At 32.9% G+C, this 19,004-nt stretch overlaps 1 non-coding gene across 1 annotated transcript; it reads right to left on the bottom strand.

Annotated features, from left to right (window-relative positions):
• Positions 1-4,415: 4,415 nt before the first annotated feature.
• LOC139879080 (small nucleolar RNA R71) lies at positions 4,416-4,522 on the bottom strand. Its single transcript, XR_011769932.1, has one exon. It is a non-coding gene; the product is annotated as a small nucleolar RNA R71 (small nucleolar RNA).
• Between the last annotated feature and the right edge of the window lie 14,482 nt (positions 4,523-19,004).

Genomic DNA, 19,004 nt, shown 5'->3' with positions numbered 1-19,004 from the left:
TCTGTTTTATAGTTCAGGCTAGGGTTTCTATACCTGGAACAGACGGGGATGTCAAGCCCTATGGATCTATATACAACTACTCGCGCCCACCAGTTCTTATAACCGGTAGTTACTAGTTACCAAAGCTAAGGGATTTTCGGTTCAAACTCGGTGTAGAATTTAGTATGTACTTGTATCCATTGCATTTAAAATAAAGTGCATGTATTCTCAGCCCAAAAATATAGATTGCAAAAGCAATTAAAAAGGGAGCATATAAAACTCACCTTAGCAACACATAAGGTCATTCACCGAAATGTGACTGAAACTCGGAATGCGAAATAACCATAGATCTCAACCTAGAGAACATATGTTGGTCAATAAATGTCTAACAAGCTAGGTCAGGTCATAGTGTATAACAATCCTAATGCTCGAGACCAACATGCAAAAGATAACAAAAGTCATCTCAAAAGTCAACCTGCCCCAATATGATCTTTAAGTCTATACATGTTTATTAACATAGTATAAGTCTTGATAATTGAACGAATTTATAGTTTATCAAACTCAAAATATTATTTATTTCAGGAGCTATATTATATTTGAATTATCATGGCAATCGAAAATATTTTATTATTTCACATAGTTTTCTAATACTTGTAGAATCAGATTATAGTGTTTATAAAGCTTTAAAACATGATACGACAGTCAACATTTGACAATTGTTCAACAAAACGAGCCGTGCCTTATATAGAAATTCATCTACTCGATTAGTAATATCTAAAAAATCTAATTTATCAATCTCATAGACAAGTTGTTTAAATATTAATTTACAGTTTCAAACACAATTTCAATTAACGTTAACCATAATTCAGTTGACCATATCTTTTAATCCGTTCATCGAAATCATGCGATTTCTAAATGAAAAGTTAATAATTTTTCACCAGCTTTCCAAAAACATGCATATCATATACTTTATAACAGTAGCATATGTATCAAATTCGTGATTCATCATAAACTATCTAACGACAAAAATTAAACATACAAGCATGCATAATCATATATACTCGAGCACTAGTTAGGGATACAATATTAATACATAAAAGTTAAGTTATGAGTGCTCACGAATGAATATTGTGATTCAATATTGCAGGAAAGTACTTAGACGCAACGGAGAATATAAATATTGGATTTGACTCACGAGCATACCCCCGATCCATACCCATAACCCCCATAGCTATAACCCATAATTTTCTTAGCTCTATCACTCTTAAAAAAACTCATTTTTGAAATCACTCAAACATCACTCCGTCGTAGTATTTTATGTATGATTAATAATAATAATAATAATAATAATAATAATAATAATAATAATAATAATAATAATAATAATAATAATAATAATAATAATAATAATAATAATAAATTAAATAAATGTTACGGAGTATATATGAAGAATTAGAGAGATAGAATGAAAAACTAGAACCAGGACCTGATATCGGATAAAAAGTCACGTTTTCACCCCGGTATTAAGGCCCAAAAACAAGAAAGATTCGAACTTTATCGGAAAAATACACACTTCATTAGTTAGAATTGAAGAACAAGTAATTACGAAGGCGGTGCAAAAAGAATCAAGAGAATCGGAGTTAAAACGAAGATTCTAGAGTAAAAACGGTGAAAGACAAGAAATCAAGTTACGATCCAGGGAATCAAGGCTGACCAGCATCAAATCCGGCCTGCCATACGGGCTGCCATACTGCTTGCCATACGGGCTGCGTGTATGGATACGTCCTGCCAAATACGCCCCAACACACGACCCACCATGCGGTCTGCCAGCAATACGGCCTGCCAAATACGCCTCACCATACGGCCTGCCATGCGGCCTGCCAGGCGTATTCTGGCAAATTCCAAGTCTATTTAAAGGGTCTTTGTCATTCATTCCAACACACACTTCAATTCACTTCTTTCTCTCTCTTGTACAATATTAGTCATACTCTCAAGGCCTTCGACTCCGTGACCTAGTACCCGGAGAAGAACGCCGAAGATTGTATTAGGAGCGGTCTGGAGTCTTGAAGTTGTCACTTTTGTATTCAGAACTCGTTTAATCTACTGGTACTTCTATCCTTTATCTTATATAATGTTTTATGATATTGTTGCCATGATTAGCGAGTAGTTATCTTTAGTGTATGCTATGATGTAAGCAGTTATAATGCCGAAATAATATTATGATTTGTGTATGCTGTCAAAATACTTTCCGATTATGCTTTAAACTCAATCGCTTTTCCAACTAATAGAACGTAGTTATAGGCTCTGTTATTGGGAAGTCGCGAACCCCAATTTAGAGTACACTATCTGTGTCACCCCTTGGTAAGAGAAGTCTATCGGATACAACGTAAGATCGATCGAGGCACACCGGTTGTAGTAAGTCTATCGAGCTTTGGATTCCGACTGAGGACTCTTTCATAGTGAAACATCTGACTAGACCCTTAGTACATTGTCGGTCCTAGACCATGCTAGTATAGTCACCAAGCATATAAACTTCGTACGTGCATGCTGAAGCATAGCGGTTGTTGTAAGCTGTACCTCTGCTAAGTAAGGCCATGGAACACGGTTAGTGTTGACCAGTATACTGCACCATAACGCGGTCTCAAGCATTGCACCCCGCTTGAGGGATTCTTAGTTAATTAAGGAAATGTTTGTTTAGACACATAAAGGATTGGACTGTTAGGATAACCGAACGTGTTCATGGAAGTCAACTTGACTTGGCCATGGTGTTCTTTATGGTTGAACTCTTTTTAAGGGCCTAACTATCTTTTATCAATCATTAACGAAAGCGTTGAAACACATCACGTCTCTCGGATATGGTAAACCATGTATTCTATTATGCTTAAGAAAGTTTAGACCATTTGGAATGTTAATACGTCACCCAACCGAGTCGCTCAATTGGATGAGCCGTCTGAATGTGTATGCCTGTAGTCAGACTGCACGGGCGTCGGGGGTAAGGGATGTTGCTGTCTATTCAGAATCTTCAAGCCTAACGCAGTACCCAGTGACATGTCTTATGACAGGGGCGTTTAGGACTAGTGTAATGAATACAAGGCCTCTGCCTATTCATGAGCCATCATTTCATAATCTCGGCAACATAACTGACGAAATCATAGTATGCACTTACTTTAACCTTATCTGGATTACAAATTTTATCGCATTTACTTTACCTGTCTTATAAACTAGAAAATCCCAAAATAAACATTCACTACTCCCTAACTATCTTAGGCTAAAATATAGGTTCGATGTTACTGATATCTCAAAAATACGACTCTAGGTCATACTTCCCTTACTTATAAGGAGTAGTAAGATTTAGACCCCGCAAAATATAAATTTAAAACAGTACCCTCTCCCACGAGTGGCTGATCCTGGCGAGCCACGGCCTGACGACACCGCGCAATTAAAAACCGTCCATTTCAGCCATATCAGGAGAGTTGCTAGTTTTTGGCGCCACTGCCGGGGATATGGTATCAGGCAATACTGCTCTCTATTAAACTTATTCACAAGCATTTAGTGGTGTCTAAGAAAGACAATTATACACGGACTTGGTTATTGGATTTTCCGAACAGTCGCCAATTATATTGGGACCAAAAGGATCCTGCCTCTCCGTAGTCGGCCTGGCCACTTGGTTTGTTGAATAGTTCGTGCGGAGCTCTGTCACCGAAATACCAGGGAATCAGTAGCCAGAACCAACAACATTTTCCACCGTAGGATAGTTAGTTAATTAGTTAAAGAACTTTAGATTACTCTAGATTACCTTAGATTAGATTACCTTAGACTACCTTAGATTAGATTACCTTAGATTAACTTAGGTTATAATTAGATCAAATTAGATTACCGTAGAATTAATTTAGTTTAGTTTAGCTTATTATAATTTAGCTTATCTGCGAAAATTAAAAACAAAAAGGCATACCCAGTGTATGACCCAAACCCGATCTAGACCAGGGCCGTTGTTATTCGTACCTGATCCAGACGCAATAATCTCTAAAGCATGCAAGGAAGCACGAATCAGAAACCAAATGGCGTTACGCGTTACTTTAGCAGAAAATACCAAACCCTCGATTGAAGGTCGAGGAGGACCAATCAGATTTCCAAAGATTCAAGGACACTCGTTCGAGTTAAAACATCACATCATCCAGCTCATTCAGAATAGCTGTCAGTTTCATGGATTACCGAATGACGATCTTAATTCTCACCTTGATAAATTCATATCTCTTTCGAACTCCTACAAACAGCCAGGGATAGGACAAGATATAGTCCGACTATACCTGTTCCCCTATTCTCTCACTCATCATGCTCAAACTTGGTTCGAAGGACTGGAAAAAGATTTCATCACGTCATGGACGGAGATGGCTACTAAATTCCTAACCAAATATTTCCCCCCTTCTAAACAAACTAAGCTGAAGAATGACATCATTAACTTCAAACAAAGTTATGATGAATCTCTTTACACTGCATGGGAGCGTTTCAAAACCCTGCTGAAGAAATGCCCTAATCACCAGCTAGAACGGTCAGCCCAAATCTGCACCTTCTACAATGGTCTTACGGTAAATCATAGGATGACGACCGATGCAGCAGCTCAAGGGAATCTGATGAACCAAACCGCAGACAAAGCATGGGAATTGCTCGAAAACATGAAGATGCATCATCATGACTGGAACAGTGGTGAAACAACTTCATCATCTGCCCCACTCTCTGCACTTAACAATCAAACGGAGGCCATCAAATCCCTCACGGACAAGATGGAATCTCTTGCTAAACAACTCGAAGAATTGAAGACGCAGCCGCATTAGGTTAACCAAGCTCAGGCTTGTGTTAATTGTACCAACCCACAACCTACTGAAGATTATCATGTTAAGTACAAAAACCCCGATGGTTCATATTGATTACAAACGATTCATAATAGTTGATTACATCGTGAGGTACTTGACCTCTATATGATACATTTTACAAACATTGCATTTGTTTTTAAAAGACAACCTTTCATTTACATCGACAGTTAACAGCATGCATACCATTTTATAATATATCCATCTATAATTGACTTAATAATAATCTTGATGAACTCAACGACTCGAATGCAACGTCTTTTGAAATATGTAATGAATGACTCCAAGTAATATCTCTAAAATGAGCATATGCACAGCTGAAGATTTCTTTCATACCTGAGAATAAACATGCTTTAAAGTGTCAACCAAAAGGTTGGTGAGTTCATTAGTTTAGCATAAATAATCATTTCATAATTTTAATAGACCACAAGATTTCATATTTCCATTTCGCATAAACATACATCCCATACATAGAGACAAAAATATCATTCATATGGATTGAACACCTGGTAACTGACATTCACAATGTGCATACAAGAATATCCCCATCATTCCTGGATCCTCCATCGGACATGATATAAATTTCGAAGTGCTAAAGCATCCGGTACTTTGGATGGGGCTTGTTGGGCCCGATAGATCTATCTTTAGGATTCGCGTCAATTAGGGTGTCTGTTCCCTAATTCTTAGATTACCAGAATTAATAAAAAGGGCATATTCGATTTCGATAATTCAACCATATAATGTAGTTTCAATTACTTGTGTCTATTTCGTAAAACATTTATAAAAATTGTGCATGTATTCTCAGCCCAAAAATATAAAGGGTAAAAAGGCAAATGAAACTCACACATATAAATATTGTAAAACAGTTAATAAAGCATTTGCATGTATTCTCAGCCCAAAAACGTAAAGAGTAAAAAGGGCAAATGAAACTCACCTAATGTATTTTGTAGTAAAAATACATTTTAAAAAACTGAACAATGTAGGGTTGGCCTCGGATTCACGAACCTATATCATTTGTATATTTATTAATACACATAATCGTAATCGAACGATTTATTTATTAAATCTTAATTTATATATTATATATTTAATTTGTGTATATATTTAAAAATGATTAATATCTATATAGTCATATTAATATATCCATATTTATTTACATTATTTTTTAGTGTCATACTTAAAAATCGTTAGTTTGTTACTTGTATGTATTTAAATAAGTAGTATTAATAAGTTTGATAAATATGGTTATTTGAAATATTAATATAATTATAGTGTATATATAATAAGTATATTTCATGTACAAAAAATATTTATTTGTTTAAAAATGATAGTTTTGATAATAATAATGATTTACTACTAATAATAATAATACAATTTTATTTATATTAATAATACTAATAATACTAATAATAAAGATATTGTTAACAACGATAATTATGTTAATGATAATAATACTAGTAACTATAGAAAAAAAATACTATTAATAATATTAATAAATAATAATAACATCAAGAATGCTAATAATAATAACAATTGTAACAATAATAATAACATTAATAAATAATAATAATAATAATAATAATAATAATAATAATAATAATAATAATAATAATAATATTAATATTAATAATAATAATAATAATAATTATATTTATTTATACCTAATAAATGGGATCACGAGTTTAATCAGATCCCAAAAACAGATCGAGACTAGCAGGAGCCAAACGCAGAGAAGAAAAATCATATAATCGTCTTCATCACCCACAGCTCCATCTAAAAGCAATCATCGATGAATAGTATGTTCTCGATTCGTTCAACATCATCATCAGTTTTCATCATCATCGTTGATCATCATCCTTCATCAATTGATAACGTGATCGGTTCATTAAGTTGTGAAATAGGTAATTGGTTCACTATATCCACTTAATTAATCATCTATATATATATATATATATATATATATATATATTCTGTATTTCTTATATTTTTATTTTTATTTAATTTTTTTTTTTAGAATCAAACTTGAATAATAATAAATGGTGTTCCTAATAGTTGATTTAGTGTATTAACACCAAAGGTCTCGATTCTTTCTCATTCGATCAGAATCAAATACGAGCAGCAATATTTTGTTATAAATCAGAGGTGATTGTTATAGTTTAGTTCTTGTTAATAATAATGGATATAGATGATGATAATTAAGGGTGTTTTGATGTTTTGTTCCAATTTAGAAATAGAAAATGTACCGCAATAGTTGGAATGTATTCGGCTATGTTGCAGGTTAAACAGAAATATAAATGATGGCAGCAGCAGCAGGTAACAACCGGGACAGAAACAGGAGCATACAAAAGTTTTTGTTGGTGGTTTGCAGTGAGAAAATAGAAAAAGAGAGTTAGTAACAGCCTGTAGTAGTTTGGGGTTGGTTTCGTTTAGTTTTGAAGGTGGTAGATGTTGACCGAAGGGTAAACAGAAGGCAATCAACTTGAGCATTTACAGGAGGTGGTGTATGGTCGCTGTGGTGGCTCGTCTGTAGCAGTAGCGACTCAAAATGACAGTCTTTGTTGGGTTGTTTTGGGTGGACCGGACCAGTAACAAAAGAAGAAAAAAAAAATGAAGATGGTGGTTGTTTGTTCCCGCTGGTGGAGGGGCGGTTTAAGGTGTTCAAAGTGGAATGGTGATGTTGGTTTTTGCAGTTGAAACAACAACCTTTGCAGCAGTGTTTGGGTGGTGGTAGTTGTGGAGTAGCTTCGAACGTTAAAGAAAAGTGTTTGATTTTTAGGGCTGGGCTGCTCAAATCATCAGCAAATCAATACAAGGATTTTGGTTTATGGGTATTGATCGGTAGTCACAAGTGGGTCGTGGCAGTAGACAATAAGGTGGTTCCTATGTTTGTTTTAGTTTGAGTTGTATTGCTGTCGATGGTGGTTCAACTAGAAAACAACTACCGTGAAAATAGAAACACTTAACAGCGGATATTATTAAGAGGTTTGGTAATGGGTTTGTTTTGATCTTAAAACTAAAGTAATGGCATGATGGTTTAGTTGGAAAGTAGAGTCGGACAGCTGAAATCAGTGACTTGTATCAACTAACAGAGATAATAATGCATATGCATGAATGTAAATATATATTATATTGTTAGAGTAGGGAACAAACTCTTGTAACTTTCTTGAATAATTGAATGTTTACTTTTATAAAGTTAGGATTAGAATATATAGTACTAAAGCAAAATAATAGAGCGTGATAGTCGATGGCTTGATGGGTTATGATTAAGTGTATGTATATAATATATAGAAGGAGAAAAGGATAGATTTTTGTGTTGGTTTTCTTGTTTGAGATGAAAAAATATAAACAAGAAAAGCAACAATTGCAATTGGTGATGATTGATTGATGGTTACATGGATGTATGTATATGTATATTTTATATCTATAAAGAAAGATAGAGAATTGAGATTGTGATTTAACGGTTAAAGTTGATCCTAATTGATTTGTGAAATCGACATTTATTAATAGGTAGAGACAGGAAGTACATAAATTATTCAACACATGAATAAAAATAAATACAGCAGATAGGTACTGCTGACTGATTGTATCTATATGTAATTGAAATTTGTATTAATAAAAAAAATAATAATATTATTATTAATAATTCTGATAATATTAAAAATCCTTATAATAACAATAGAACTAATAATAACTATAAATCAATTAATAATAATGATACCTTTTAATATTAATAATAATGTTAATAATAATATTAATAATAATAATAACATTAAGGATAACATTAATAAGTTGTTTAATAACAATCGAGATGACAAACAAGTATTACAATCATTTTATATTTCAAATTATTATATATATATACACACACATATCTATTTACAATTAATTGTTCGTGAATCGTCGAAACTGGTCGAGGTTAACTGAATTCATTTAGACAATTTAAAATTTATAAGACTCAACATTACTGACTTTGCTTATCGTGTCGAATTCATATAAGAATAAAGTTTGAATTTGGTCGGAAATTCACGGGTCGTCACAGTACCTACCCGTTAAAGAAATTTCGTCCCGAAATTTGAGTGAGGTGGTCATGGTTAACAATAAAAATGTTTTCATGACGAATATGAGTTGATAAATAAAGTTTTATCATTATTGAGTTTTGTGGATAAAACAATTCGATTATTCGAAGAGTACGAATGAAACTATTCACAAAAGAATGAAATGAGAAGCAAAGATTTGTTTTTAACTTTTGACGTAATCAGGTTTGAATTTCTGAATTCAAGGGATTTAAAAGAAAATCTTGAAGATCTATACAATCTGATTCTTCGGGATTTATGGAAATTAAGATCTCTTTAATTAAACACGGTGATCTGCCCCGATTACTACATCTGATATTTCCTTTATAAATTTACCTTTTCCGTTCCATTTGTTTTCACCACTTCTATACTCAATTCCCAAATTCAAAAGATTTATGCAAATGCTTAACCTTGTTCTGATCCTTATTCTTATTCTAACTATTGCAATGATCGTTCTTCTTTTCCAACTCCCACCTGAAGAATCTGTTTATTTCTATTATGCTCTAGAGATTATTATATTTATAATCCTCCCGTGTCTTTATATTGCTATACGTACTAATATCCACGGTTTGTAATTTATGGGTTGTTGTTGACTTTTATGTCTTCCCTTTTATTTCAATGTCTCTGCTTCTGTCTCCTATAATCATTGTCTTCCATAGTTAATGCCCTCTCTTATTTACTGCTATTTATACCCCTTTTCTATTTCGGAGCTTCATGCTTTTGTTTACTTTTCGCAAGTAGCGGTCCAGAATTCATAGGTATGGAGTTTCGAATTATCATAATATACAAGGTAGAAAGGAAAGGTAGTAGCACGATTTGTTTTTGTCAAATTACCAGAATTTAAGAGGAAAGATAGAACTATCAAGAAAATATGTTCTTGATATGTTTGAAGATTCGGTAGAATGTAAGAGTTGTGTAACATGGCACATGATGACGTTATGGTCGGTGAATCATCACATTTCATTAGAAACTCAGCATGACTTACTGTAATATAATCACGTTGATCAAGTGTCATTATATTACACTAACTCATGCATCAGTTCCCAACAATACTTCAATAACATTCATATTTTAAGCTCAAAAGTTTACAGTAGAAACTAACAGTTTCTATATGATGTAACACTGATAGCACGAAGAGATTAATGATTTCAGATAAGAACAGTTATGAAAATATCTTCAGAAATATGGAGGATATTTATAATGAAAGATACGATGATATCTTGGAATTTCTAATATCGATGGATGATGAAGAAGATTTATCCGTAAGGGTTTAGATTCGGAAGCAAGGTATTCGCTAAAGATTTCATCAGAAATAGAATCATTTGGATTCTTTGAAGTCAAACTTATTCTTTGTGATTTGGCCACGGCTTCCTTCATAGTTTCGCATAATCCGCTTTTCGGTACTAAATTTTCTATTGAGTGTTTCCAATACTCCATTCTTTATCATCAGACTTTTGACAGTTAAGGTCGTGTACAGTTTGTGCTGCTGTATTCAGTTTTTTCAGAATTTGTGGTATTGATTTGTAGACTGGGTGTTTTTCAGAATTTCAGAATGGAAGATCATAATTCTAAGAGATAAATATTATATGTTTACATATAACTGTTGATATAGACATGCTGCGAGATTTCAAAATACTAATTGCTGATTCTCGGTATTTGGTACGGCAATTCTCGTTACAAGGTGCGGATGAGTACATGATGAGACTTCAATAGATAAATTTAGTGATTTGTCGGAGAGATTTAAACCAAGGAGCGACGAGGTTGCTGGTACATCTGCTGGTAATATGGTGGAATATAATAAAAGGTTCCCCGGTAACAATAAAAGAGTACACATATAAATCAAGGTTATAATAAGGTTGGTTCGAACGAAAAGTCAAAGTTGACTTGCTGGAGATGTGACAAAATTTACTAATTTGGAAAGGGATTGCAAAGTTATTTTGGGTAATAATAACACTAAGAAATTAGCATAGCTACATTTTAAACGTTTACTCAGTTGCCGAGAGTTTCTCAGGTGAAAAGTTATACGCATCAATCTTTTCTTCTATAGATGAAATGCGGTTGGTTCATCCTCTCGATTGAGGTGTTTTCAAGAATTGTAATCGTCAAGATACAAATGAGGTTTTAGGGTGAAATCAAGTGGCAAACTTGAAGATTTGTTTAGTTTCATATGTTATAATCAATATTTTAATTCATTTTAATTGTCCAATGCTGGTAGTCCTCGATTGATAGTCCACAGTTAGCAATTCAACAATTCATATATAATTTAATATATAATATTCGAATTAATTAATACGTATCGTGACCCGTATTCGTCTCAGACTCGATCACAACTCAAACTATATACATATATATATATATATATATATATATATATATATATATATATATATATATATATATATATATATATATATATATATATATATATATATATATATATGGGTCGATATGATATGTCAAAACATTGTATACGTGTCCCGATATTTAAAATGCATAAATAATAGAATGACGATAAATAAAGTGCGTAAAATAAATAACAGAAATTAAATGACTATAAATAAAATTGCGAGAATATAAATTGCGATAAATAAACTGCGATAAATAAATTGTGATAATTAAATTGCGATAAATAAATTGCGATAAAATAAAATGTAATACATAATTAACAGTTAGCTAGGATCTTGTTAGCGTAGTTTCTTAACAAAATTTCATATTGTTAATTAGTCTGTTTCTAATCAATTTTTATTGTGTCCATTATTTATTCATTATGCCACTTGTTGGATTCTGGTAAATCAAAATCCAAATATGAAATTGAATTTGAATGAAAATAGTTATTCATTGGTGAACGGATACGTATATCTTGTGGATGTAAGTAGGATAGTAAATGACTGTTAAATCAGATTGGAAGAATGTACAATGTAACTTATTAATGTGAAATCTAAATATTCCTCGGGTATTACCTACCCGTTAAAATATTTTCACCATTAACAGTTTGTACAAAAGAATTTTTAATTACAATCCTTATGAAAATATACTTACGTATATATTTTCTTCAAATGTAATCATAGATTTAATGAGTTAATATAATATTAATCTCATTTGATTTACCGTTAGAACTAGAATATATAATCTCTAAAACATTAGAAATTACATAAGCAACATGTCGAACGAAGATAATTGATGTAGAACAATTCGTAGAACGATAATTATACGCGAGGTACAGAATGAGATTTTGAGGCATGGATTGTGGATGGTAATGGTGCTGTTACTGATGGTACTGTTGGCGCCGGTGATGTTGTTGAAGCTGGTACATTTTGCACCATATTTTCCAATTTGATTACTCGAGTGCGAAGTTCGTTGACTTCTTGTATTACTTCGGGATGATTGTCGGTCAGAACAAGTGGGTGAATAAGGTTTTGAATTATGGATAGAATATAATCGTGTCAACTACTCTGGAAATGAGGCTGAAAATGGTGTTTCAGATAGATTCGCTGGTAAACGTTTCAGCTTCATTGTCAAGAGGTGAATTCGGTTGGTGGAAGGGATCACCTTTTTCGCATCTCCATTGATTAGGTCGACTACAAACTCATCAGATGGATTGGGGATGGATGATTGACTGATTCATTCTGGTGACACTGCTTTCGGAGCTTAGGTGAACATCCATGTCAGAATAGCTGTCGGAATAACTATCGGAATAGCTATCGAAATCTGAGGGGCTCGAACTTGTTGAGGGATTCATCTCGTACGATCAGATGAAGGATTTTCAATAAGAAATAGATTATAGGATATAGATTAGTACCCTGCAATACATAATTTACATATGTATATATAATAGTAAAATTTCATAAGTTACAGAGGAATCTACGGAAGTTGTCAGGCAAGGTCTACAGTAACAGATATGCTAAGATATGAATTAGCAGATGCACTAAGATACGAATTTTGTCTATACACTATTCATGCAATCATTGCATTAATATGTGTCTAGACTAAGAATGATAAGCAGGTAATTTCCTAAGGATGATAAACAGATGATTTCCGACAAAAATGATAAGCAAAACTTTTGACATGCAGACACGGTCGAAGTCCAGACTTACTAAAGCATCCTAATGACTATCAGTTAGGCACACTAATGCAAGACCTGGTTCACTAAGACCACCGCTCTGATACCAACTGAAAGGACCCGTCCTAATCCATCCGGACGAAGTCCATATTGATTACAAACGATTCACAATAGTTGATTACATCGCGAGGTACTTGACCTCTATATGATACATTTTACAAATATTGCATTCGTTTTTAAAAGACAACCTTTCATTTACATCGACAGTTAACAGCATGCATGCCATTTTATAATATATCCATCTATAATTGACTTAATAATAATCTTGATGAACTCAACGACTCGAATGCAACGTCTTTTGAAATATGTAATGAATGACTCCAAGTAATATCTCTAAAATGAGCAAATGCACAGCGGAAGATTTTTTTCATACCTAAGATTAAACATGCTTTAAAGTGTCAACCAAAAGGTTGGTGAGTTCATTAGTTTAGCATAAATAATCATTTCATAATTTTAATAGACCACAAGATTTCATATTTCCATTTCGCATAAACATACGTCCCATACATAGAGACAAAAATATCATTCATATGGATTGAACACCTGGTAACCGACATTCACAATGTGCATACAAGAATATCCCCATCATTCCGGGATCCTCCATCGGACATGATATAAATTTCGAAGTGCTAAAGCATCCGGTACTTTGGATGGGGCTTGTTGGGCCCGATAGATCTATCTTTAGGATTCGCGTCAATTAGGGTGTCTGTTCCCTAATTCTTAGATTACCAGACTTAATAAAAAGGGCATATTCGATTTCGATAATTCAACCATATAATGTAGTTTCAATTACTTGTGTCTATTTCGTAAAACATTTATAAAAATTGTGCATGTATTCTCAGCCCAAAAATATAAAGGGTAAAAAGGCAAATGAAACTCACACATATAAATATTGTAAAATAGTTAATAAAGCATTTGCATGTATTATCAGCCCAAAAACGTAAAGAGTAAAAAGGGCAAATGAAACTCACCTAATGTATTTTGTAGTAAAAATACATTTTACAAAACTGAATAATGTAGGGTTGGCCTCGGATTCACGAACCTATATCATTTGTATATTTATTAATACACATAATTGTAATCGAACGATTTATTTATTAAATCTTAATTTATATATTATATATTTAATTTGTGTATATATTTAAAAATGATTAATTTCTATATAGTCATATTAATATATCCATATTTATTTACATTATTGTTTAGTGTCATACTTAAAAATCGTTAGTTTGTTACATGTATGTATTTAAATAAGTAGTATTAATAAGTTTGATAAATATGGTTATTTGAAATATTAATGTAATTATAGTGTATATATAATAAGTATATTTCATGTACAAAAAATATTTATTTGTTTAAAAATGATAGTTTTGATAATAATAATGATTTACTACTAATAATAATTACAATACAATTTTATTTATATTAATAATACTAATAATACTAATAATAAAGATATTATTAACAACGATAATTATGTTAATGATAATAATACTAGTAACTATAAAAAAAAATACTAATAATAATATTAATAAATAATAATAACATCAAGAATTCTAATAATAATAACAATTGTAACAATAATAATAACATTAATAAATAATAATAATAATAATAATAATAATAATAATAATAATAATAATAATAATAATAATAATAATAATAATAATAATAATAATATTATTATTATTATTATTAATATTAATAATAATAATTATATTTATTTATACCTAATAAAAGGGATCACGAGTTTAATCAGATCCCAAAAACAGATCGAGACTAGCAGGAGCCAAACGCAGAGAAGAAAAATCATATAATCGTCTTCATCACCCACAGCTCCATCTAAAAGCAATCATCGATGAATAGTAGGTTCTCGATTCGTTCAACATCATCATCAGTTTTCATCATCATCGTTGATCATCATCCTTCATCAATTGATAACGTGATCGGTTCATTAAGTTGTGAAATAAGTAATTGGTTCACTATATCCACTTAATTCATCATCTATATATATATATATATATATATATATATATATATATATATATATATATATATATATATATATATATATATATATATATATATATATTCGGTATTTCTTATATTTTTATTTTTATTTAATATTTGTTTTTTTTTTTAGAATCAAACTTGAATAATAATAAATGGTGTTCCTAATAGTTGATTTAGTGTATTAACACCAAAGGTCTCGATTCTTTCTCATTCGATCAGAATCAAATACGAGCAGCAATATTTTGTTATAAATCAGAGGTGATTGTTATAGTTTAGTTCTTGTTAATAATAATGGATATAGATGATGATAATTAAGGGTGTTTTGATGTTTTGTTCCAATTTAGAAATAGAAAATGTACCGCAATAGTTGGAATGTATTCGGCTATGTTGCAGGTTAAACAGAAATATAAATGATGGCAGCAGCAGCAGGTAACAACCGGGACAGAAACAGGAGCATACAAAAGTTTTTGTTGGTGGTTTGCAGTGAGAAAATAGAAAAAGAGAGTTAGTAACAGCCTGTAGTAGTTTGGGGTTGGTTTCGTTTAGTTTTGAAGGTGGTAGATGTCGACCGAAGGGTAAACAGAAGGCAATCAACTTGAGCATTTACAGGAGGTGGTGTATGGTAGCTGTGGTGGCTCGTCTGTAGCAGTAGCGACTCAAAATGACAGTCTTTGTTGGGTTGTTTTGGGTAGACCGGACCAGTACAAAAGAAGAAAAAAAAATGAAGATGGTGGTTGTTTGTTCCCGCTGGTGGAGGGGCGGTTTAAGGTGTTCAAAGTGGAATGGTGATGTTGGTTTTTGCAGTTGAAACAACAACCTTTATAGCAGTGTTTGGGTGGTGGTAGTTGTGGAGTAGCTTCGAACGTTAAAGAAAAGTGTTTGATTTTTAGGGCTGGGCTGCTCGAATCATCAGCAAATCAATACAAGGATTTTGGTTTATGTGTATTGATCGGTAGTCACAAGTGGGTCGTGGCAGTAGACAATAAGGTGGTTCCTATGTTTGTTTTAGTTTGAGTTGTATTGCTGTCGATGGTGGTTCAACTAGAAAACAACAACCGTGAAAATAGAAACACTTAACAGCGGATATTATTAAGAGGTTTGGTAATGGGTTTGTGTTGATCTTAAAACTAAAGTAATGGCATGATGGTTTAGTTGGAAAGTAGAGTCGGACAGCTGAAATCAGTGACATGTATCAACTATTAGAGATAATAATGCATGTGCATGAATATAAATATATATTATATTGTTAGAGTTGGGAACAAACTCTTGTAACTTTCTTGAATAATTGAATGTTTACTTTTATAAAGTTAGGATTAGAATATATAGTACTAAAGCAAAATAATAGAGAGTGATAGTCGATGGCTTGATGGGTTATGATTAAGTGTATGTATATAATATATAGAAGGATAAAAGGATAGATTTTTGTGTTGGTTTTCTTGTTTGAGATGAAAAAAATATAAACAAGAAAAGCAACAATTGCAATTGGTGATGATTGATTGATGGTTACATGGATGTATGTATATGTATATTTTTTATCTATAAAGAAAGATAGAGAATTGAGATTGTGATTTAACGGTTAAAGTTGATCCTAATTGATTTGTGAAATCGACATTTATTAATAGGTAGAGATAGTAAGTACATAAATTATTCAACACATGAATAAAAATAAATACAGCAGATAGGTACTGCTGACTGATTGTATCTATATGTAATTGAAATTTGTATTAATAAAAAAAATAATAATATTATTATTAATAATTCTGATAATATTAAAAATCCTTATAATAACAATAGAACTAATAATAACTATAAATCAATTAATAATAATGATACCTTTTAATATTAATAGTTAATAATAATATTAATAATAATAATAACATTAAGGATAACATTAATAAGTTGTTTAATAACAATCGAGATGACAAACAAGTATTACAATCATTTTATATTTCAAATTATTATATATATATACACACACATATCTATTTACAATTAATTGTTCGTGAATCGTCGAAACTAGTCGAGGTTAACTGAATTCATTTAAACAATTTAAAATTTATAAGACTCAACATTACAGACTTTGCTTATCGTGTCGAATTCATATAAGAATAAAGTTTGAATTTGGTCAGAAATTCACGGGTCGTCACAACTGTCATTGATGTGTACAATCAAACCTTGATCTTACGATCACATGGGGAGAGCGTTACCTTCAAAATTGACCGACCAACCGATCTTTCTGGACAGGCAGAGATGTTTGCTATTTCCACCAGACGGATCACTTCTGATGACGAGTCTTTACCACCAGCCGACGATGTCGAGATGGGTGTCGAATCACAGTCTGTAACAACCCAGAAAAGGAAGAAGAGGATCCCAGCGAAGAAATAGAGGAAGTGGAGGAATCTGAGGATGAAGAGAAAATGGAAGACGTAAAAGAAACTACGACAATACCCGTTCCAAGCACTGAGCGTCATGAAGAAATAATGAGGCTTGAGACGGAAGATCACAGTTTAATCATTCGTTTCAAGAAGAAGACCGACAAGGCTGAGGTTAAGGATATAGAAATTGATCCTGTAAGTATCAAAGTGGAGAATCAGAATACTAAAGAAACCCATTCATCAGACGCATCCTCAGAGGAACCAGATACCGATGATGACGAGAAAGAGCAACATGAAGACATTCTGAATAACTCACACTCTCTAATCGAACCAGATCAAGGGGAGTCAGACTCTTCTTCAGATCGAATTCCAGTTATATCCACACATGCAGACATGATCACCTTCATCAATGCTACCGATGAATTTGAAGACATTCTCGAAGCCATCCGGAAGTCAACCATTGATTTTTCGCTACGCTTAACAGAACGAATTATGGCTATCAGAGAAGAACACCACCTCTATCTCCGAAGAGAAGACAATGATGTTAAAATCCTAGAAGAACGCATTCAAGACTTTATCAATTCTATTCATGATCATATCTATCACGAAGAAAGGTAACGAGAGCATAATTCAGTGGTTCGCACTATTCTCGAAACAAGATTCTGTCGAGATCAGAAGATCATTTACTCTAGGGTTTATAACGCCTTAGCTGGATCTGCACTTCCGTTCTCACGAAACCAACGAGCACTACTGACTCTCATCCGGAAGCATATGGATCTTTCCACTGGACGCCCGACTTATCACTCTGATTTGCAAATAGTTGAGGATATTCACAGTCTTTTCGCTCTTCTGGATAGAGATAATTTCGAAAGCACACCAGACAGACTAGTGATTTACGTAACAATTGATCACCACGCTGATCTGATTATCAAAGAGTTACAAGACACTGTCATGGAGTAAGCAAGGCGAAATAATCCGTTCTCTCATCTTGAACCAGATCGAGTCAACATTGCCACCTATGTTACGAAGCAGCTATCACGTATCTTCCACGAGTCCACAGATCCTAGTTTCACATTTAAAGCTGGATGTCGGGAGATATACTCAAAGACGGTGAAATTAATACTCGGATCAGGATTGCTGTTCACTTCTTTCCAGCTTCGTCTCTTAATTAATCTGTGCAAAGCAACCGACTCCTACTGTGGAGATCACCATTCTGAAGACTTCGAAATTCTAAAGATACAGTTTCTGACATTATTTGAAGACCTCCGAAATGAGCATCCCTTCAGAGAAATAATCAACACCAGCACTGCTTCTATGATTGACATTCATGGGTTAACCAGCAGGGCTGTGGATCATATTCTCATCGGACTTCAAGACTTATCAAGAGCCGAAACTGCGCACTACTTATCTTTCAGAAGATCTTCAAGAGAAGTACCGGACCTGTTACCACTATTGGTCCGACACTTTCTCAGGATTTATCCACCAAGACTCACATTCCCTCGAGAAGACCAAGATCACAACCATCACTGGGGAATGTTTGCTTTTTGAAGCATCACTACGGTTGAGCCAACGACCT

Source organism: Rutidosis leptorrhynchoides, chromosome 11 (genome assembly GCF_046630445.1).
Source record: "Rutidosis leptorrhynchoides isolate AG116_Rl617_1_P2 chromosome 11, CSIRO_AGI_Rlap_v1, whole genome shotgun sequence".
NCBI classification, from domain to species: Eukaryota; Viridiplantae; Streptophyta; class Magnoliopsida; order Asterales; family Asteraceae; genus Rutidosis; species Rutidosis leptorrhynchoides.
The sequence above is the reverse complement of the archived record's forward strand: the minus strand, read 5'-3'. Positions and strand labels throughout refer to the sequence as shown.